Genomic DNA, 23111 nt, shown 5'->3' on the forward strand with positions numbered 1-23111 from the left:
ATTACGCGTAGCGAGAAAGCATCGAAAGAAAAAAGAAATAAGGCTAGACGACTTCGCTGACAGCGTCTTTTCGCCAACAAGTAAAATTAAAGAGGCAGCATTGCAGGTATCTTGCAACACTACATTAAAGGTGATTGTACTCCGTAATGCACCGCGTTTCATTTCATTTCGCGTAGTTTGATACTTTAAAATTCACAGGTGACTTAATCGTGCATCACCAGCTACGGGGAATCACCAAGATTAGCTTCAGACAGGGGAATGATGGCAGCTTAATGTATCGGCGGGGCACTTGCTGGGACTTGACTGATATCAAGGCGCCTTGCTGCGTGCACAGACACAGTGTTCCCTATATCTCGCTTTCCCCTTTCTGTTCCCCCTTTTCCTTCCCCCCAGAGTAGGGTAGCAAACCGGACGTTCGTCTGGTTGACCTCCCTGCCTTTCATCTCTTTGCTATCTCCTTCTCTGTCTCTCTCTCATTTAGCCACAAGAAAACCGATGCCTAGCCTATAGTAGCATTTTTGATACTCTTTAGTGAGGCTTAACTTGTGGATAACACAGCAAACGAATTGCCAATTATTTATTCACTATACTAATAATGTTCTTACACTAATAACATAGACTTTTTCGCACAATTGCACTCTCCGTTGCGAGAAATAAAGCGGGCGGAACAAGTTGTTCTCATTTCTTTTTTTGTCTGGAACTGTGTTTCAGCTTTACAAGGCAAATGTATCTGTCTACAAAGCCATCACACAAACAAAAACGGCAACACTAAACCATGTGTTTTCGATAGCTATGGTCAGAAAGCGAGCAAATACTATGTCCCCGCTATATACTAATTCATCTCAGGGAATTTTAACTCTATATTTCAACTAAGCGGGAAACGATATATAGATAAAGCGGTGCACAGAGCCAACGGGAAAATTTCTACTTTGAGCGATATTTGTATTGTTTATTTTGTGAAAAAAGAAAGCCTGTGATAATATGCATGTCTCTCTAAATTTCACGATCCTAATAAAAAGGAGTATCGCTTAGCTAATCTTATGTTTGATACATAGAGATCATGCGTTTGTGTGCAGTTTTTCTGCCTTTAGTACTTACGCGACTTCCCCAACTCCTGTGTCATGGGAAGAGTGATTTGGGCTTAGGCTCACGAGCAATAAGAAGTATACATGCGAAGGAAATAATAAAATCGTGTTGTGCTGCATTGCAGTGATCTATTATTTGCAACTCAGCATATATTATACGGCATTGCTTTGTTGTCTTTCATCCTTCCCGCGGAGCCTCTTTTTTGACGAAGACGCTGATAGAGCTCAAGTGAGGTGCCCATCTAGTGCGGAGGCTTCTGACATTTCCTACAGCAAACAAGAAGAGATAAGCTTGAGATTTTCTGCAGTTCTTCAGCACTTTATTTAATCACGCTGTGTGAATACTTATTGATATTTCTTGGCTGTCAGAATTACTATAACCCTGTAATACCGAATGTAATATTTATTATATGAATACGTCAAAATTTGGATTTCAGGAGGTGACATTTAGCTCGTAGCACATTGGGCTCCGCTGTGCCTGCTCGAGTCGTGTAGATTGGGCACAAAGGCGAGTCAACGGACACAGTTCCCACAGTGGTGGTGAGGACATATCCAGCCTGTCCTTTCTTTAGGCACGCCCTACCCGAGCGAGTACAGTGTGTAGCTTACAGGCACCAAGTGCCGAAATTCTAGTGTACTTAGATTTATGTCAACGGTACAAAAGAAAAAGGCCTATTCGCTCTGCCAAAGGGGTCCAAACTAATCCGAATCCCGTGCCCAGGTATCTCAAAGCCTTAGTGTCGCCTTGGGCCGTTAAACCTCATGGACCATACCTATTCGTCTTCCTGTTTTTGGGAGCGTTTCTTATTGGGCACTCTCACAGGGATGTTTGTTCAGCTACCGATGAATTTCTGATTGCCGTAAGGCGATCGCATTGCTGTGCATTTTTATCATCGCATTTTTATCTGCAGCTTTCTTCGGTGTCTTTCGCCCGACCTTTGCTTTACTTTGGCGTTAAGGAAACACTAAGCAGCACTACCAAATAGGTTAGACTGGTCACGTATTACTTCAAAGCGCTACCATCATTCATTTTACGAGAAACAGCAGAGAATTTCAAGAATCCTTCAATAAGAAACTCTGGTACGTGTTACTAAAGAAGCATTGCTTTGCCCTGAATGTCGTGCCGCAATCTGTCTTGGTAGCTCAGCGTGATGTTACCGATTTATAAGTATAACCTTGTATTTTTTCGGTTATAGCGGAGCAATACTTCTCTAAACATGTTAAGCTCAGTACCTGGTTCTCCTGAATATCAATGAGAGCCTTCTTTGCATCTAAACAATCACTGGAGTAGAAGTTAATAAAGATAACGGCATACAAATTAATAAACGAAATTCGCTGCATCATGCCAAACTTCGCATCGCGTTATTTATTCCAAATATTTAGCTTAGTAGCATCTACCTAAATTATCGCAGCGTCCACTTTAGGCAAAACAGTATTAACTCTAAACGTCACAGCATCAACAGACACTATATCGCCGTAACGTCAAATGTGTCAGCATTCACCAGCTCCCCCGCCACAAGTCACCCGCACGCAAAACCTCGTAGAAGTCACGTAGCTTTTTGAATACCACGAAGGTCACCTCCACATCCTAACTTAACATTCCTCCACAGTGTTTCTTCAACATCGGTGTACCTGGCTACATTAATCAACAATCCACCCCTTATACTATACTACTCAATAAATATGTTTTGTCTTTCTCTCTCTAGGTTCACTAAATACGACTATAAAAATATCCGCCAGGTTTTCTGCGTTCCCCTATAAAGGGTTGTTGTGTCGGCAGCGGCAGGCGGCGGGGGCCCGGCGTCCGGAGAGCACGCGGCGAGCGCCCGGCAACACCGACGAGAGAGAGGGAGGTGCGGAGACAACCGCTCTCGATGAAACCAGACAAAGGACTCGGCTGGCAAGCGACCGTTTATTGCACGAAGACTTCACTTGTCAGATGTCACCTCCTGATTGGTCAATGCCCCACACATGACCGAAGGGGGTGCGCCATCTAGCTAGACTAGGCCAGAACATGAATGAATGGTTAACAGGAAATCTCTCAGAGGGAGACACTATACCACATCATCCTCCCCCCCCCCCTGAAAAACAGAGTAACCATTCAGTGAAACGCACACACAAGGCACACGCACTTAAGTCCAAGAATAATTTCTGTCCGTTCCCCCAAGTTCACACAAACGCGCACCAGTCTTGGGGCACCAGAACACAGGCAGTCATTGAGGAACTTCCGGTGCGTTTAGCACTTCACAAAAAAGAATATACAGGTGTCACACTGCACTGCAGACAAACCAACACAAAATCCGACAAGAAACGCAGGGCACAAGTCTCACTGCACCGCACCGAAGAAAACACATTTTACACCTGTGTTAAACGAAGCAACGTGTGACCTGTCTCTGTAATGTGAAAGCGAGACCCCTAGCCGTGGCATTTCAAAGATGGCAATACGCCCTACACTCAAGAAACAAAATCATCAAGCCATGGAGGCCGTTTTTTGCTACGATGAGGACGTGTGCGTACCTCAGAAGAACTTTGGGGGTTGCGACGCGTATCGGTCGACTTTGAAGACCCAGTCGTCCCACTATTGTTTCCCTCCCCCTGGTTTGACAACTGAATGTGCGTGTCGCTCAAAGCTGAAGAGGGTTGCCGAGGAAGCTCCTCTCGACGTCCCAACAAGTCCTGGGAGGCTACCGATTCCCCCACGGAATCAGAGACGACTGCTGACTGTGTAGACTCGGAAGTGATAGTCAGACGAACTACTCAGCTGATGCTTATTACTATGAAGAGACGATGTAACGGAAGACGAGTCATCGGAATGACTATCCAAGTTTGAATATGAGTACAAAAAATCTTTATCACTTTTAAATAATGTACTATCTTTTGAATCATTAACCACTAGGGTTAACTTAGACGCATTGCACGTCTTCCCATCACTCAGTACAAAAGTAGATGGTCCTATTTGGGCCTTAACTGTACGAGGTTTACTGTACTTAAGAAACCCTTTCCTGTTAAATCTTATTTTGACGGTGTCTCCCACTTTGACACGAGTTGCCTGAGCACCTCTACGTTTGTCTACATACTGTTTTGCTTGTCACTGTTTCTGCGAGACTCTCTCTCGAACTTGAGGAAGAAAACTGTCCTGTTCTGCTACGTGATTATGTAACCTAAAGTTGCTAATATCTTTGAACGAGGTTGACGACCATGAAGTAGGAAAGCTGGGGAGAGACCCGTTGTAGCAAGTGGCGTAATCCTATAGGAACCCAAGAATTCTGAAATGCTTTTCGAAGCATCTCGACCTTAAAGCCTAGCTACCTGCAGATGTTCCTTAATGACTCGGTTGAACCTTTCTATTTGGCCGTTTCCCTGAGGATAATAGTTCGAGGAGAAAAAATGAGCGATTCCCTTTTCCTTCAGGCGATCCTGGAATTGTTTTGAGACAAACTGCGGACCATTGTCCGTATCTATAGAGTCTGGTAACCCTTCACGGCTGAAAGCCCAGTCAAGAAGCTTAATGACATCATCTGTAGAGATGGAATTAGTACCAAGTACTTCTGGTCACTTTGAGTAATAATCAACTAAAGTGACTAGATACCTAGGGTAGGACGTGTCTAATGGACCAATGATGTCCATTCCCAATTTCTGCCAAGGGCCGTTCGGCCATTCGACTGGCTGTAATGGAGCTACATGAGGCTTTGCGGACTTGTCTGCCAGCTTACATACATTACAATGCTTTACATACTGTTCTACAGTACTATCCATCTGAGCCCACCAATAGCGTTCACGAAGAAGCTGTTTGGTACGTACTATGCCCCGATGATTTTCATGTGCCCGCTGAAGAAATGTAGGCATCAGAACACTGGGTATTACCACACGATCACCACGCATGAGTAATCCATCTACAGACGATAATTCTTCATTTACATGAAAGTAAGCTATTAAAGCATCGTCTATGTTTTTCTTAGAAGGCCAACCCTCTGACAGGCATTTAATGACTTTTTGAAGAGTTTCATCTGTACTCGTTGCAAGTTCCACTGTTTCCTTGTCAACGACCGATGTAACCAGGTACAATATTTCTTCATCCTGAATTACATTCTGAGAATCCTGTACTGTAAGTCTAGACAATGCATCAGCTACTATATTTTCTGATCCTTTGCAATATTCAATCTGAAAGTTGTAGTACAGAAGCCTGGCTGACCATCTCGAAATGCGAAGAGGTCGACGACCTGAGTCACCAGCAGCCAGAGCAGCCAGTAATGCAACTACAGCTTGATGGTCAGTTCGAAGAGTGAACCGTCTACCCCAGAGGTAAACATGCCATTTTTCACACACGAACAGACATGCTAGCGCTTCACGCTCTCCTACAAAATACTTTTGTTCTGTAACCGACAGAGTTCTAGAGGCAAATGCTGCAGTTTCTAGTTTAGAACCATACGGTTGTAACACAGCACCAACACCAACATCAGATGCATCAGTCGTGACTACTACAGGCAATTCAGGGTTGAAAACCTTAATGACAGGAGAACATGTCAGACGAGCTTTCCACTGATTGAAGCTACGTTGTGTATCATCAGACCAAACAAAACTTTGCCCTTGCCTGAGCATGAGGCGAAGATTCTACCAGTTCCGCATAATGATCAATGAACTTGGCATAATAACCAGCTAATCCTAAAAAGGATTGCAATGACTTAATATCTGTAGGAGCATGCGCATTCAAAAGAGTTTTAACCTTGCTCTCCATAGGCGAAATGCCTTCAGCTGAAATTTTATGGCCCAGAAAAGTCAGTTCTCTAACAGAGAAGACACATTTTTCATTCAGTTTCGTACCACTGTTCGAAATGCAAACTAGGACTTCTCTCAAGTTAGCATCATGCTCCGGTTTTATTGGTTAACAGGAGATCTCTCAGAGGGAGACACTATACCACAAAGGTATCTGCTATTTTCTGCAGAGAACTGATTTGAAGATCTAGATGTAGATATTGGTCCTTGGGAAATAGCGGCGCGTACCATTCTGGGGATTGACCAAGAATCGGGCTGGTCAGAGTGCAAAATAAGAAGAGAAAACTTTGTAATCGGTAAGTTAGAATCAGAACATAGACATTGTAGAGTGTGCATGATTTCACAAAAATGAAAAATTATACCATAACCATAAAAATAAAACACTTATTACCAGTTGAGCAGCGAAGAAATGGAAGACGAAGACGCAAGCATGCCGCTTCTAAGGAGGTGTTTCTATGTACTTGTTGGTTTCAGCGCTGTTTTCACAGTGATCACGACTGTCTTCCTTTACGACAAAAGCGATCACCGCGACCTAACGCTGAGAGCCGCTTTTGACAGCGAGGACTTCGCTCTCTCCGCACAAAGCGGCTGGCGGCCGCCCGAGCTTCAAGGCAGCGTTCCAGCGCCAGACTGGTCCGTTCGCAGGGAGTGCGAACGACACCTGGACGTCTTCTTTATGGTGTTCTCGGAGGCGTCCGAGTGGAACACCCGCGCCGACATCCGAAACACCCTTCTGGAAGACCGAGTCATGAAGACGTTCCAGTGGGCAGGCGCCTTCCTGCTGCAGGAGGCCAGAGAACCACTCGTCGCGAAATGGATCGAGCTGGAAGGTCAGGCCGCGGGAGACTTGATCGTGCTGCCGTCCGCGCGGAAAGGAAGCGCCGAAGCCTTCGAAGCTTTCCACACGGCCGTTCGGTGGGCTTTGGATCGTTGCGCGAAAGCCCGTTACGTCATCAAGCTGACTGCCGACACGGTGGTCCATCCGATGCGACTATACAAATTCCTACGCAGGACGGAGCAAAAAGGAATCGGGGCGGTACTCTGCGATATGCGGGGCTCATCCCACTTGCACCGCGATACTGAAGCCGTAGTTTTTGCTGCGAAGGACAAGTTTTTCGCGGGCACGTACCAACTCTATTGCACTGGATCGATCATCGTGGCTTCACTGAAGCTGCTCAAAGACCTCGATCGCGGCTTGCGGCCTGTGGGACGGGAAACTGCTATTGCTGCCGGCCAATCGCAGGATCAGGAAAACGATACACCGCTAGAGATAAGAAACCTTGGTGTAGGCGAGATTAACGATATATCCTTGGACTTCGGCTGGAACACCACATTCGTAAAGCTGAAGAACGTACCGATGCGAAGACTTGACCGATACTCGGCGTGGTACTTCGCCATATGGAAAGATCTTGTGTGGAACAAGCCGCGCTTTAAGAAGCTGCTCACGGGTGCTGGGCACCATAATAACGTGTTGTGAAAAGGACTAGAAAGTTGACTGTTAATTGTAGTGTTAACTGGCGCCGTTTCCCTCGTACGAAAGGGTCTGTGGCAACAGAATTATTAGGACTACGTTGTGAGATTCCGTTAATTACACAGCACTTGCAAGACGCAATATTGCTGTACTGCTGAGAGCCGCGTTTCTTGTGTTCATATTTATAGACCGTGATGGCGGGGGTGGTCCTGAACTATAAGCCAGATGGGGCAGCGACAAGGTAAAAACGGCAATTTTAAAGAGAAGTGCTTATTTTCCTTTTTAGTAGGTAAGCGGCAACGTTTAACTTATATAATTGAGAGTTCCGCTGGGGCTTTCATGTTTTATCAATATTCCTCCAACATCAATGGAGCACCGTTGTTAAAGAAAGCTCACGCAGAAACCCCATTGCAGTCGTCTAAATGTGCATAAGCATTCTGCCACTTGCTCATATCCACGAACGCCGGTGTCATTATCAATGTTATCAAACTTGATCCGACCAGTGTAAACACTTATTAAACCTTGTTCGTCGTTATCAGGCTTCTCGGACTACACCAACACTTATGAACCCTTATCGGTTGTTATAAGCCTTATCAGACTCCATCCCACCCTTATCAATCCTTATAAAACAAATTAAATTATGGGGTTTTACGTGCCAAAACCACTTTCTGATTATGAGGCACGCCGTAGTGGAGGACTCCGGAAATTTCGAACACCTGGGGTTCTTTAACGTGCACCTAAATCTAAGTACACGGGTGTTTTCGCATTTCGCCCCTATTGAAATGCGGCCTCCGTGGCCGGGATTCTATCCCGCGACCTCGTGCTCAACAGCCTAACACCATAGCCACTGAGCAATCACGGCGGGTAGAGTCGTTATCAACCTTACCGCAATCGATCCAACCTGATATGTCCTTATCAACCTTATCGGACATAATACGACCCTTATAACTCTCACTGGCTCTTATGAATCTTATCTGACTTATCCGACCCTTATCGACCCTTATCGGTTCTTGTCAATATTGTTACAGCTGTTCCGACCATTATTAGCCGTTATCGCTTTTTCGCACCCTATCCATCCACGTCCAACTGTTATCAACACCTCATCACTCCTTTTCAACTCGTTGACTGTTTATCAGTCTGTGTAGCGTGACGCGAAGCGCATATCGTCCTAACAGGCTTTCCATCGCTCCTCGATAACATCCCGGGGTTGCGGAATGGCCTATACGGCGACGACATTGCCATCTGGTCGTCCGCAGGGTCAGTCAGGGCAATGGAGAGCCACTTGAAAGAAGCGGCGGACGGGGTGAGCGACTATGCTTAGTCATGAGCCCCCCCCCCCCCCCCGCAGAACTCGGAGCTCCTCCTGGTCTCACCGCGAAAGAAGCGCTAATCCGACTCGCCCACTATCAACATACAAGGGCTAATGAGAAAGTCTCTGGCCTTATTTTTTTAGCCAAATTACAGCTGTAAATGCTAAGTACAATATGCATTCCCAGCGGTCGACACATCCTGGACCGGCCCGGCCTTATCTGCCGGTAGCTCCGCCGCACAGCGCTGCTGTCAGTTGCTGAAGATTGCAGTTGTACTTCACAAGTCCACGGCGTACGAGCAACGACGTGTGATTCATTTTCTATGGAGCAAGGGACGAACGCCCATCAAAATTCAAAGGGAAATGCCGCCCAGGTATGGGGAAAGGTGTTTTGCTTTGAGAAGTGTGAGGCAGTGGATTCGCAAAAAGTCGTTAACACTTGCATGACAACGAGCGTGGTTCTACAGTCAGCTGGATGAATTCTACCACAGGAGCATTTCAAATTTAGTACTGCGGTGAGACAACTGTCGGAACCGGTGTACGGACTATGTGCAAAAAAAAAGAAACGTAAGGTACGTAGAATTTCCTGTATGTACCTTATTTTGATTGATAAAAAATAGGGGCAAAGACTTTCTGATTCGCCCTCGTACAACTAGAAGGACATACCATCGTTCCATCTCAGAGCATAAAAATACTAGGAATGCTTTTCCAGTTGGATCGCCCCAACACAACATTAATCAACAAGCTTAAGAATACGACGGCCCAAGTTACGCACATAATCCAGCGAATAACGAACAAGACAAGAGGAATGCAGGAAGGTGGACACGCATCGGCGTGTCCGCTTTCAATAAGATCAACAAGAAAATCAAGACAGTGGTCAGAAAGGAATATAAGCTAGCGATTGGCCTGCCGATCAGTATGTCAACAGAACGCCTACTATCACTAGGAGTGCGCAGCATGGTTGATCGAGGCACGTTTATCCAGGCAGCGAACAAGGTAGGCGGTTAAGGAAGCAGGGAGGTCCATCCTCTTACGCCTGGGGCTCTCTGCCCTTCTCAGCCATCCGCCGCCTCAGACTGTGAGCTTATCCCATCCATCTGGAGCACCATCACTGTATCACCCCTTACTCACAACATGCACCCAGTGCACTCGCGCAGCGAAGGGAGGCCCAGGGCCGGGCCACACAGAAGCAATACGGGAGTCAACCCTCTACAGCCTACACAGATGCCAGAAACACAGATGCACAAAGAACATCGGAGCAGCATTTCACTTCTCCGAAATAATCCCCTCCTAGCCGAGGAAGTGGCCATAGCCCTAGCGCTTTCCCACACAGAGGCGGAAGTCATAGTGACCAACCCTCAACAGGCGTGTCGCAGCTTCACTAGCGGCAGAATCCATGCCAATACGTCAAAAATCATCAATCAGACGCCTCCAACGAGATCAGTCATAATCATCTGGGCGCCAGCTCATCATGGCATTCCTTGCAACGAGGTCACCAAGCACGTGGCGCGAGATTGGACCCACCGAGCCGACGCCAAGGAATCCGAACCTGTGCGCATGCACCCTCTAGTCTCGTACCACGACATCATACAACATTACAAGCTAACCCGCAGAACATACGTACCCCAACACAAGTCACTACCTAGAGAGCGGGAGTGATTACTCCGAGATATACAAGTTAATACATTCCTCCACCCAACCAGAAGCTACCTCACAGCCCCTACACAATTCTCTCCGCAATGCCGCTTCTGCGCTGAACCCAGGTCCTTCAGGCACATAGGAAGGGGTTGCAGGCAGGCACTGTTACATCCTCCGAATATTTATCAAACCAACGAGCTTTAGGAGAGTGCCTTGGCCAGTTCCGACCACGAGGAACAGCAACGGCTGATTGCGAGGGCCCAGGACGCGTCCCTAGCCCAAGGAATTCTGGAATGAGGACGCCTCTTTAAAGTTTCATTTATGTAATAAACATGTTTATTCTCTCTCTCCCCGCTCCGCTCAGATCTAGGTCGAAGGCGACACCGTGGAGACCTAATCGTGCTGCCATATGCGCGGTACGGAAGTGCCAAAACGTTCGATGCCTTCCATAAGGCTGCGCGGAGGCCCGTTACGCCATTAAGCTGGCTGACGACATTGTTTTGCATCCAGCGCTGTTGCACAAGCTTCGGCGCAGGACGGATCAGACACGAATGGGAGCGGTTCATTGCGACACGCCAGGGTTGTCCGTTCTGCCATCAAGTACTGATGTTGGATTCTTGGCGGCAACGGCCAACTTCTTTGCTGGTGGATGATCAGTTGTCCCGGCATCTCTGAAGCTGCCGATAGACCTGGATCTTGCCCTCCTGACTGAAGGGTCGGAAAAAGCTCCTGTTCCGTGTCCCTTGCCGCACCAGGACTGGCACCCGTCGCTCCAGGCAAGGGACGTGGCTGTAGGCGGGCTTAGAGATATATCGTTCCGCTAAAGCCTGGAAATGCGCATTCGTGAAGTTGAGTGACTAGTAGACGCGACAACTCGACCGATGCGCTTTGTGGTAATTTCAGCTGTGGAAAGACGTGCGGAATAAGCCACGCCTCCTCAGTGGTGCCCAGCGGTAAAGACGCGGTGGCAATTCTGGCAATTGCAAGAGGGTCTCGCATATAAATAAAGTAGGCTGCTTTATGGTGGTCTGTAATTTAGCACTTCTAACCAGTACTTTCCTACCGGAAGGCTCTATTTTTCATATTTCGTGCGAAGCTGATTTATTCACCGTGATGGCTGTGCTAAGCTGCGCAACTTGGTGCTAGTGGTGGTCCTTATACACAAAAAAATATTGCGCTTACTTCGTGGTCTTGCGTGTTTTGCTTAATTTACGTGAGGTATCCGGTATAGCATCACGAAGATAAACATTTACAACGACATGGTGCATAGAATTTGGCGCCCCGCGTCCTGTTTCATGTTGGAGAACATGGTAGATGGAGCCAGTGTTGCACACTGTTAGGACGTTTATTACTCGAATAGATACAAGCTTGATTATTCACGTCGATGTGTAGCTAATGATAAGCCAATTTAAAGAGAATTTCCGCTATTAAAGCGAGCGAGTGACGGTTCTCTATAGAAAGTTCAAAATGTACTGGTTTATGACTGTTGCCTTGCTTAGAGCGTTCACGAAAATTTGCCATTTCCGGGAATAAACAATAAGAAATTGCTTCACGTAAGGACTGCGTGAATATTCGACATATCGAATGCGAATTGGATAGTCGTTGCTATTGCAGAATTTCTCCCTGGATGCCCGATGATTTATTATTACGTTCAAGTCAAATTATTAAATGCAAGTAAAACTGCAATGACGCTGTTTCCATTAGCCAGATCCGGTTTTTATTTCAATATACTACAAACAAGTACTTACTCCCCAGGCTTAATCTTCTAAATATCTGGGCATCATATGCGATGGAAAGCTCAACTGAAGTCGACACATCGAGCACGTAGCGTCTAAGGCAGTGCGCGCCGTACGATTGCTTCGCAGACTCAGCAACCGACAATGTGAGTTACGTAGGGACAGTCTATTCAATATACACAAAATGTATGCGAGACCAACATTGGAATTCAGGTATGTGTCCTTTTCCAGCAGCCCTACTTTCAAAATTAAGCCTCTGGTCTTTTTATAATGTGAGCCTATACATATGGCCTTGGTGCTCCCTATGTTCTTGCCGAATAATGCAGTAAACCAGGAAGGGTGTCGTCCAACATTACCTTGTAGATTCTGCATGTTGACAGTACAAACATTTTAAGAACTATAGGATTTTTCGCCCAGACGAACTAAATATGTCTTTATCACTAAACCAATCTCATTTTTTCTTCTCCATCATTGGCCGCGATTTTGCACTTCACAGATCGTCCTTGCACATATGCAACTGGAATCTTTAAATCTAGCCATCCGAGATGTAATTCCATCAAGTGATTCAAATCAAAATGTTGGTATTGAATTTGATGATATTTTCCCCTTAAACCCCTAATTATCGATCACTCTAATATTCAAATAGATGTTTGCAAGGTTACCTAGCACACATGCAACAACTGAATAGTTACCGACACTTCAGTGTGGGAGGGTGAGGCGCGCACTGGTATTTTCTCCACTTCACTCGGATGGTGATTTTTATTTAAGACTTCCAGGTATTACTCCCGTTTTTGAAGCTGAGCTTTTGGGAATGGTTCTTGGACTGCGTGAACTCCCTTCGAATGCGGTTTCTGACATGATTATAAGAGATTCGCTTCCCGTGTGCAGGTAACTTGCAACTTGATAAATTTCACCATTTCAGAAAGGCCTTGTATCATTAGTTGTCTCGCAGGAAACTTTTACTAGGTCATTATGGGTACCGGGTCACTGTGGGCTGCATTTAAATGAAATGCCATACTCAATCATGCGAGCATCACGGGATGGACCAATAATTTCTCTTCTTTCGGTGTCGGCACACACCACAACGATTAGGTACCGGGAATTTTCAATGCGTTGAGATTCCATTGAATCAACTACAACCTCGGCAAAGTTCAAGAACCTTCAGCTTCCTTGTAAATATCGGTGGTGTCTATCAAGACAATTCGAGGTTACAATAAGCAAGTTAGGTTGACGCATTTCTCCACTAAACCTATATTTACCCTGGTCTGGTCTCGCATTATCTCCCTATATCAATTCTGCCAGAAAATAGAAACTACTGATAAATATTTCATACTGTGTCGTCGCTATATATTGCAAAGCAAAATACATTTTGAAGCGCCTCTTGCTAAACTTCGTTTGAATTTAAGTGTTGAAATATTACTTACTTTCGGTGCCTCGGTACCACATTTTATTTACAGGGGGGTGTTTTCCTCCAAGTAGCAAGACGCGTACGATGCTAATTGCTACTTTCCTTACTATTCGCATTGTAGTTATTCTAAATTACAAGTATTTTAGATTTTGCAATCAATCTTCGTATATTTCTCTTAAATTTCACCGTCAATTTATTCCCTTCCACTGCTCAATTGCACAAAACTCTTTTATTCACAGTCAGACCTTTTTATTATTTGCTGTATTATTAAATATTAACTGTTCTCTTATCCCTATGAATATCCCTTCTGTTCTTTTCACTTATCACTGTTGACTTTCTGTGTACCTTACCTGTTCTAGAGCCGGCAGGCCTAGCCGCCTGGTGGCAGTTGCCAGCTAGCGTCCTTCCCCTTCTTTGTGATTGTTTTTATGAGGGCATACCAAATAAAAAAATACAATAACTGAAAGTACAACGCTTAGTTTCCTGGCCCAACCCTATAGTGGGTACGTGCCATGTGTTCAAGGCATAGCAACGACAATGTTGCAACTGAGGACGGGTTTCTATTTTCTTTCTTGGTTCGCTGCTTTGGCCCTCTTGATCACGACTGCCTTCCTATATGACAGACAAGATGTCCGCAACCTGATGCTGAAAGCCGCTCTAGCCAGTGAGTCATTCGCCCTTTCAGCCAAAATCGGGTCGCAGCCATCGGACGGTGAAGACAACAGCCTCGCGGCACCAGACTGGTCGATTCGGAAAGAGTGCGAAGGACCGCTGGACGCCTTGTTCATGGTGTCCTCAGAGGCGTCCGACTGGAGTAGCCGGGCCGACTTCAGGAACACTCTTCTTGAAGACCGAAGCAAGAAGGCTTTCAGGTGGGCCGGCGCCTTCGTTCTCAAAGAAACCGAGGAGCCACTCGTCCGGAAGTGGATTGAGGTCGAAGGTCGGGTCGCGGGAGACTTGATCGTGCTACCGTCCGTGCGGAACGGAAGTGCCAACGCAACTCATGCCTTCCACATGGCCATTCAATGGGCTTTCGACCACTGTGCGGGGGCCCGCTATGTCATCAAGCTGGCTGACAATACGGCGGTCCATCCACTGCGGCTCCACGAGTTTCTGAGCGGAACGAATCCGAATATAATGCGAGCTGTTCACTGTGACATGCGTGTTTCACCCGCTGTGCACCCAAGTAATGATATTGTACTTGTGGCTGCGAAGGGCGAGTTTTTCATGGGAGCCTACCGACGGTACTGTAGAGGGTCAGTCGTACTGGCTACGCTGATGCTGCTGAGAGCCCTGCTGCCCGAGGGATCGGATGCGGTCTCTGTTCCGACTCTGTCCCAGCACCGGCACAGGGGTACCTCGTTCGACATAAGGAACGTCGCTGTGGGTACACTTAGTGATATATCATTGGACACCAACTGGAACTACATGTTTGTTAAACTTAGACAAGTGTCGACGCGAAGGCTTGATAGGTACGCGCTGTGGTACTTTGCGCTCTGGAAAGACGTTGTTTGGAAGAATTCGGGTTTTAGAAAGCTGCTCAGCGGTGCTAAGCGTCGGAATAGCGCTTCTGAGATTGGCCTCGAAAGTTAAAGCTCTACCATTAGTGCTGCATGGGGTGTTAATATTGTAATAAACGTTTCTCCATATTCCTGTTGGCGATTTTTCTTCGAAATGTTTACACCGGTTCCTGCACAAAACTATGGACTGCAAAATGCCCAAGGTGGTGCAGTCGTTACGAATAAATTGTGTTTCTAGTATGCTGGGTGTCTGGCGGTCGTGATACTGATCTCCAGACAAATGTTGGGAGGCAATTCGACGTCTAACTGAAGTCGAGGAGCGACTACGTTTCCCTCGCTTGCCTCGCTACAGTGCTCTTCATGATGCGCATGGCCCCCTAATTTGTTGCGAGAGCCGTGCTGTAGTGACATTTGATCGACTTCAATTACATGTTCAATCGCCTTCTAACTTTTTCTGTGTGTACGCATAGTGATGTCAGTCACGCTCTACTTATATCTTTTTCCAATTTTCGAAGTCATTTTCGGGCAGGAATTTGTTCGGGTGCGGCATGGCCATGGGAAGGCGAGTAGCGAACGAGCTAGCGCCAGCCGCATTCCACGCCGCTCCCTCGATATACTATAATTTCGTTGACGCGAGCGCGCAGCCGCCGTAGTTGCATAGTGGCTATGGTTTTGGGCTACTACGAATGAGGTCGCGGGATCGCATTCCAGTCACAGCGGCCACAATTCTACGGGGGCGCAATGCGAAAATACCTGTGTACTTAGATGCAAGTTAAAGAACCTCAAGTGGATAAAATGAATTCGCCTTATAATCAATCGTGGTTTTAGCACGCAAAAAACCCATAATTTAATTCTATTCAACAGTTGAATTTAATCATTCCTAAAGCGTTAGAGGCGTTTAAGCAAGCAAAGGAACGCAAAAATCAGATTGAATGATTTTGCGCCTAAGTATATAATTCTATGTGAAACATGAAGGCTTGTCGGCTCGAACGGGCGATGTCTCGAAGATAAGTTGAGGGAGCACAGAGGGCGTGTACAAGCAATGGCTGGGTCGGGAATCTTGCAGATCAGCGCAGAAGATGCCAATGCACGTATTTATTTGACTGCACGCGAGTCCTAGTTAAGTCGATATTAGTAAATAATTTGATTAGCTTACAAAGTTTGGTTTGACTTACCAAGAGCAAAACGCGTAAATCACGCGAGTTCCAGAGCTTGTACGCGCCACCAGAGCAGTCCGTATTAAATGGTCAGATGATGATGTCATAATGTCGATGGTGACAATTATGATAGCCTAGCCGAAATTCCATTGCATGTAACCCTTCCGTGTACCAAGTTCGGCACTACCCTCTTCTGTCCTGTTGTGAGAAGTTTCAAACGTACATTGCGTATTTACCTGATTCTCCCCGCCAAGTACAAAATTCAAACCATATGTGGCCTTCTACAGTGTAACACCTCGATACTTGTACATTTCCCTCTGTGGTATTAGTGGCATGTGGATGATCGCGCACCGCAACTTTCTGTTGAACGCGGTGGTTCGCAGCGGAGGTATGCCCAACTTGGTCGTGTGGACTTTACTCGCATATTGTCGCTAAGTAGGAACAGCGTTTCTCAAAAGCACCAACGGAAGCATCGCTTAAACAGACTGCCCCAGCGCCTGGAATCCGCATAAGGTTTTGCTAGGCGGAATCCTTTCTATACGTGATCGGCTGAGGGTGGTGTATGACTGCCAATGCAGTCTGCATACGTTTTACCTTTACGACAACATACCCTACATGCGCCATCGGATAGCAATACTGCCCGACGCGCTCGAGAGCAGTGCGATCGTTACTGGTAAATGCTGTTTATGCCCAGTAAGCTGGAATATGGAACGTAGTGACGTGGTTACCCGCATCATATGAGCAAAATGCTAAATTATTTCTTGCCCTTGCCGGGATTTCAACACAGATCCGACGAGTGGGAGACAAGTGAATTCTAATCCCACAGCTCATAAAGTGCCGCAATAAGAAATCGTAAATCTGTGTGCGGCATCGCATCCGAAATCTCTGGCGCAACGCGATTATCTACGCTAGAAATTTCGGAGGCCAGCGTCTCTAAATGCACGCTGTTTAAACAGCAAAACTTTCTTAACAAGCTGTTCTAGATAGTGCAAGCCATGGCTCCTGCTGCTGCTGTCTTTCCCTGTAGCTGAACACGGGATAATCAATTGTTCACTCATACAATGTAAAGGGTATGCAATTTTGAAGAAAAAAAAACGAGAAAAGCGAGACAAGTAAAACCAGACAGGACGAGCGCCGTGCTTTCTTGCTTTATTATTATCTAAAAATATTCACGCGTCTAAATATCAACTGAAGATGCGTATTATTATCAACTCCAGCGTTCCTCTTGTTTTTTATTTATTTATTTATTTCATACATACTGCTAGCCTCCATTTTGAGGCTGTTGCAGGACATGGGAAAATACATTGCATCAAAATAAGAATGACAAACTTATACACTTGTTAGTATTGTAGTTTACAAGTAGACGTAGTGGAGTTGTTGCTGAATTAGTTTAGTTATTTCATCTGGGCCAATGGGAACAATAATGAATGGACTAGGCTAATATAGTATAGTCAACAAGTTGCGTGCGCGAGTGCGGGGTCATCAAAAAATATTAATTGAAGACGCTACAATTAACATGTAAATACGCATAGACAGCATGGATATGACCAGTCAGCTTATACGAACTGCCATCAGTAACACCCTTAATATGTGCCGGTGTTCAGATTTGCTTACTAGGACACTATGCAATGGAACATGTAACGCTACCAAAAACGCCTTCACTCCAACAAATCTGCGCACCATCAAACGTATTGTTGTTTTGTTAAAGCGAATAAATTTCTCTAGTTCCCCCACCCCCTTTTTCTTGATGTTAGGAGGATTGTACGGCATCAAACGCATGCATATTTCTCTCTCCTGCCAACGCCAATAGACTCCTCGAGGCGCACGTAATCTCACGCGAGAACTTTGTGACGTCAGAGAGGTTCGGATGCTGTGATCGGTGGTGGAGGCTGTGTCGCGTTTCTCTGCCGCCCTGCCTGGGGGCACTTTCGTCACCAAATTTCCGCTACACTTTTCTTGTAGACATGCAATGTTTCGCCTTGCCAGCTCGCCACAGCTTTGCTCACACTGACTCCAACGATTTTATATCTGGTGCACACGTGTTTTGCGTTTCGCCAGCCCTTACCAAACCTCTTTATTTTATTCCAGCGACGTACATCAGCGTCATTCCAATCATCAAGGTCGTTACGCCTGAGGAGAAAGAGGAGCTGCTCGAGCTCACGAGGGAGTACGTTCGGGTTACCGACGCTCCAGGTGGTGACAAGAACCGCTTCAGGATGTTCGTAATCAAGGCGTCAAAGCAGCGAAATTAACCCTTAGTTTCTCCCCCAACGCTTGTCTCCTCCTGCCCTGGTGTCTTAACGTGTACATGGAATTTTTAGCAGTTACAATTGCGACTTCGGCATATGAAATGCGAGAGAAACATTAGTGCGGAAAAGTGTACAGGAAGGCAGATAAACACTAAGACTTAAATGTTTTTTCATAACACATTTCTTTTTCTAAAACGTGCATAAACAGAGGTGACTGTTTATTGCAACCAGATTACATATAGTTCGTACAAGACTACTGAGACAACGTTCGAAAAGTTAGATGCTGAACAAAGTTGTTTCTAATGCCCGTCCCACGTACGCTATCAGAGTGCAATGTGCTGCCTGGTGATGTAGCAACCATTTTGTCAAAGAATGCTTTTATATCCCTTGAAATGAAAAGTTAGCGCTCGCGAGGAGCCTGCTGTACATTGTTGGCGGGTTCCCACTGGCGCTTAGTGTTGGAGCGTTGCTCAGCTGTGCTGCGGTGCCTTCACAAGCAGCCATTAGAGGACGTATGAACTTCTATGCAAGTTCCGCTATTATGCATAGGTCGCTTGTCGAGAAATTTTTCAACATAATTTGGGATTTTGGCGGAAGCGTGTCTGCACCTGGAGGCTTTCTCAGAAAATATTGCATCGGAGGTTCGTGCGCCCACAGCTAGGTTGCGGTAAGTGTACAAAAGTTTTTGCAATCACAGAAATTCTATTCAAGCCTAAATGGCGCTACGGAGTTTTTGAGGCCCGACGCGAAAGAAAATTAAGTAAGACTGCATGACAAGAGTAGGACCACGGAGCACTAGTGACAATAGAATCAAGATTCAAGATTTTATTATCGAAGCACAAGTTAATACATTTCATATGACACATGAACACAAAAGGAAGTCTCAAAGTCGCGAGACTGAGAGTGAGACCTTCTACAAAACCATACATCAGACAGCAACATTTTGGTAGAGAGTGGTAAACATAGAATATTGTATTATAAAAATGTTCAGTTAAGCAAAAAAGAAGAAATATATAGATAAATATAAGAGCACTTATTATGAACACTAGGAGGCATTTAAGATTTTATTAACAAGTACACGCGCAAAGCCTTTTTAAGCGATTCAAAGGATTTCTTCTTTATACCTACAGTCCCGGAATTCCAAAATGATACTGATGGGAAGTTAACTGAAGACTTGCCATAGTTATTGCCAGGTTTCGGTAAAAGAAAGTTATTTAATTTGTCAAAACGAGTGGATGATGCGTGAGGAAACTGATTAGTGTGTAGTAAAAGAATGGGAAGCCTTCCATTCACATATTCATATATGAGAATACCGAGAAACTACCCGTTCGTACTTGAACCGATAAAGTACCACGTGAGTAGAGTAAGCCGCGTGCATTGGACATGTATCTGCTGAAGGTTATTACTCTTCTAGCTTGATTCTGGCGATGCTGCATGGTTGATAAATGAGTAACGTACGTGTTTCCCCACGATGAGATGCAATGGACAATGTCGCTGTGAAAGAAAGCGTAATAAAGTGACAACAATATTTCCAAACGGGAGAAAGAACGAAGGTTTAGTAAAATTCGAATGCCATATATGCTGCTTCTTGCGTGAGCAGAGAGACGTGCAAGGTAAACTTTAAATGTTAATCTGTGATCTCAAGAAACATTGCACTAGAGGTAGCATGAATTCGAGTATCACCCACATAAACAAAGGAATTGTTAGGAATAAGTCGGTTAGTTGAAGAAAATATGACGAAGTTAGATTTTTTGGCATTTATATCTAATTTATGCTTTTTGAACCATTTAACAACCCTTGTCAAATCTGTATTTAGCGTATAAACAACATCAAGTCGACATGTTTATCGGCGTTTATTACAGTGGTATCATCCGCATAAAGTACACAGGAAGAATGTACAAGACTTAGCGAAAGATCATTGATGTAAATCAGAAATAAAAGTAGATCCAAGATTGACCCCTGCAGTCATCATGACGTCATCCCGACGGCAGTGCGACAATGAATGCATGACAACTATATGCGACGATGGCGTGACGACAACCGCATGACAAGAGTCGGATGAGAGAGCGGGATTGATGACGATGAAATGAACCACTATGGCGTCCCGAGCAGCGCAAAGTCAAATTTGTGAGCAACTTGAAGCAAAGGTAAGAGATTGACACAATACTTGTGCGGAAGCCCGCACGGAGGAGAGAAGTATTTAATAAAGAGAAAGTGAGACATCCACCCAAACGTAGCAAATTCATACAAACGAAAGCCATACGGGTTCCTCGAAAGAAAAGCCTCGCAGTCAAAGGAAAATTCGTCCTGGTCCGGGACGAATTTTTCAACTGCGGGGTTTTTCTTTCGAGAAAACCGTATGGGTTTTCTTTGTATCAGTTTGCTACGTTTGGGTGGATGTCTCATTTTCTCTTTAATAATTATTTCTCTCCACCTTCGTCGCGAGCTTCGCAGAACTATTACGTTAAATGAGACGCCAGGGGAAAAAATCTGCTTGCCTGACATGCCTGTGGAACTCCATGAAGCTAACGTGAGCATGCCAGCAAGAGCACGGAGCTTTCCCACTGCGTATGTTCCTGGCATCTGGGAAAGGATGCAACCGCCACGGTCATGTGCAGATCGAGTTGCTGCGTCTGCTTGCCCGTGCCAACGGTACCAGAGTGACTAGGCAGCCATTGAAAGAAGGTAACATGTCCTTTTTCAACTGCCTGATGTTCCTTTAGTGTCCGCGACAACCTGTTCAGGGAATCCGCGGATTCTTCTGGAAAGGCTATGTTGGACTCACAGAAGATAGACTATTTCTGAATCTTTTCCTGATTGATGAATATGAAGTGCTGCACACAAGGCTGCCAGTTTGGACGCAGTCGTCGATGTCAAGGGCGATGTCTCAGATATTTTTTGAGTAAGTTTCGCTGCGAAATATACTGCAGATTCTTAACTAGAGTACATCACTGACTCATATGTGGAAACATGTAGCCTGTCACTGTGGACTTTGTGTAGTCGCAATAATGATAGCTGCCTGAATGCTGCCGACGGCACTTGTGCCTTCTTATTGATGCCTGTAATGTTAAGGCACGACGAAAATTGGAAGGCACCGACTAAGAAAGGCAACATGAAATGACGTTTCGGCTCCTCCACGGCTCCCCCAATCGGCTCCCCCAATGAGCTCATTGTGAACAAGGCTCCCGTGGAGAAGCCGAAACGTCATTCTGTCTTTCCTTCGTTAGTCGGTGCCTTCTAATTTTTGTCATGTTCCATCCCGACCAGAGGCAACTCCGTCAGATCCTTGACTTCAATGTCAAGGCATCATCATCGTCGTTGTCACCATGACATGCCTATTTTATGTCCACTGAAGGACGAAGGAATCGCTCTGTGATCTCAAACTAGCCCGTTCTAGCATTATCTGATTCCATCTTGCACATGCAAATTTTCTCATTTCATCCGCCCCACCTAATTTTCTGCCGTCAGGTTCAATTTGCAGTGACGCCCTGTGCGGATCCAGAGATGCTTACCATTCTGCATGCTTGAAACGAAATTTCTTTGGGTTGCGTTCACGCTCGCATAAATTTATGTATTTGATAGTGATGTTGATGATTTACATATCGTGGCAACGTGTGTGACTCGACCCACGACTCGATATATATATATATATATATATATATATATATATATATATATATATATGTGTGTGTGTGTGTGTGTGTGTGTGTGTGTGTGTGTGTGTGTGTGTGTGTGTGAACGACAAAAAGAGAAGCCGAGGCGTCCGCCACCCGTAAGTCACAAACACACAAAATCAAGTTATATATTAGCACAGTGGGGATGCAGGCTAGTTGGTGATTCATAATTCTTGGAAGTTACCGCAAAGAAAACACGAGAAACACGAAACACGAGTCTCGTGTTTTGTTCGCGGTAACTTCCAAACAAGTATAAACTAGATTTAAATGAAAATGAAAGTGCACAGAAACCTAGCTGGCTGTAGGGGTGGTACGAATTGTAAGCCACCTGCACAGTTTCCCCATTTGACACTCCTAATGCTAACGCAAGTAAAAGGTCTTCAGCTTAATTGCTGGGAGCAAACATTCACTCAGTGCTTGCTGTGTGTATGGGGGGAGCCATCCACGTTTCTGTTTAGAAAGAGCATTATTCAGCAAAATTTGCGGATTGGATATCGCAAGCTTTGTAGCATTGAAGGGGTCTACAGCGTTTGCCCGGCACATGTGCGTCGAATCTGTCCAGAAATATTTTGTAAAAAAGAATATCTGCGAGCTTAGCAAAGAAAACCTTGTATGACGTTTCGCTCGAAACATAGCGTTCCCTACGACTCAGTCATGCAGGCGTTGCGTTTTACACGGAACAGTAATCCTGGTATTTGGTGTCAACGTTATAGAAAAGCTGTTTTAAAATAAAACTAAGTTTCAGGATTCTTATTGCTCTGGGGACAGAACCACAAATCCTTTGTACTAAGCAAACGAATTAAACTCACGTACACCCCCTCAGTTTTGTTCAGTGCACTGAAGCTGAGGTCAGGCAACAACGAGCAGTTTCCATTCGCGTAGTTGCAAGCTAGCGAAGGAAATAATGTTTAGCGACAGGTGTGCGATAAAACATGTACCTAGATAAAGGAATGTTTGTTTCGTGGCTGTTAACTCTGCTGAAGTAAGCCAGCTATAATAATGAGGCTATGGAAGCAGCTTGTGCAGATATTCTTACGTTGACACAACTGTAATACTAAGCTGATTTTTTTTTCTTTTGCATACACGGAATG

The sequence above is a fragment of the Dermacentor variabilis genome, chromosome 11 (genome assembly GCF_050947875.1).
Source record: "Dermacentor variabilis isolate Ectoservices chromosome 11, ASM5094787v1, whole genome shotgun sequence".
In the NCBI taxonomy this organism is placed as follows: Eukaryota; Metazoa; Arthropoda; class Arachnida; order Ixodida; family Ixodidae; genus Dermacentor; species Dermacentor variabilis.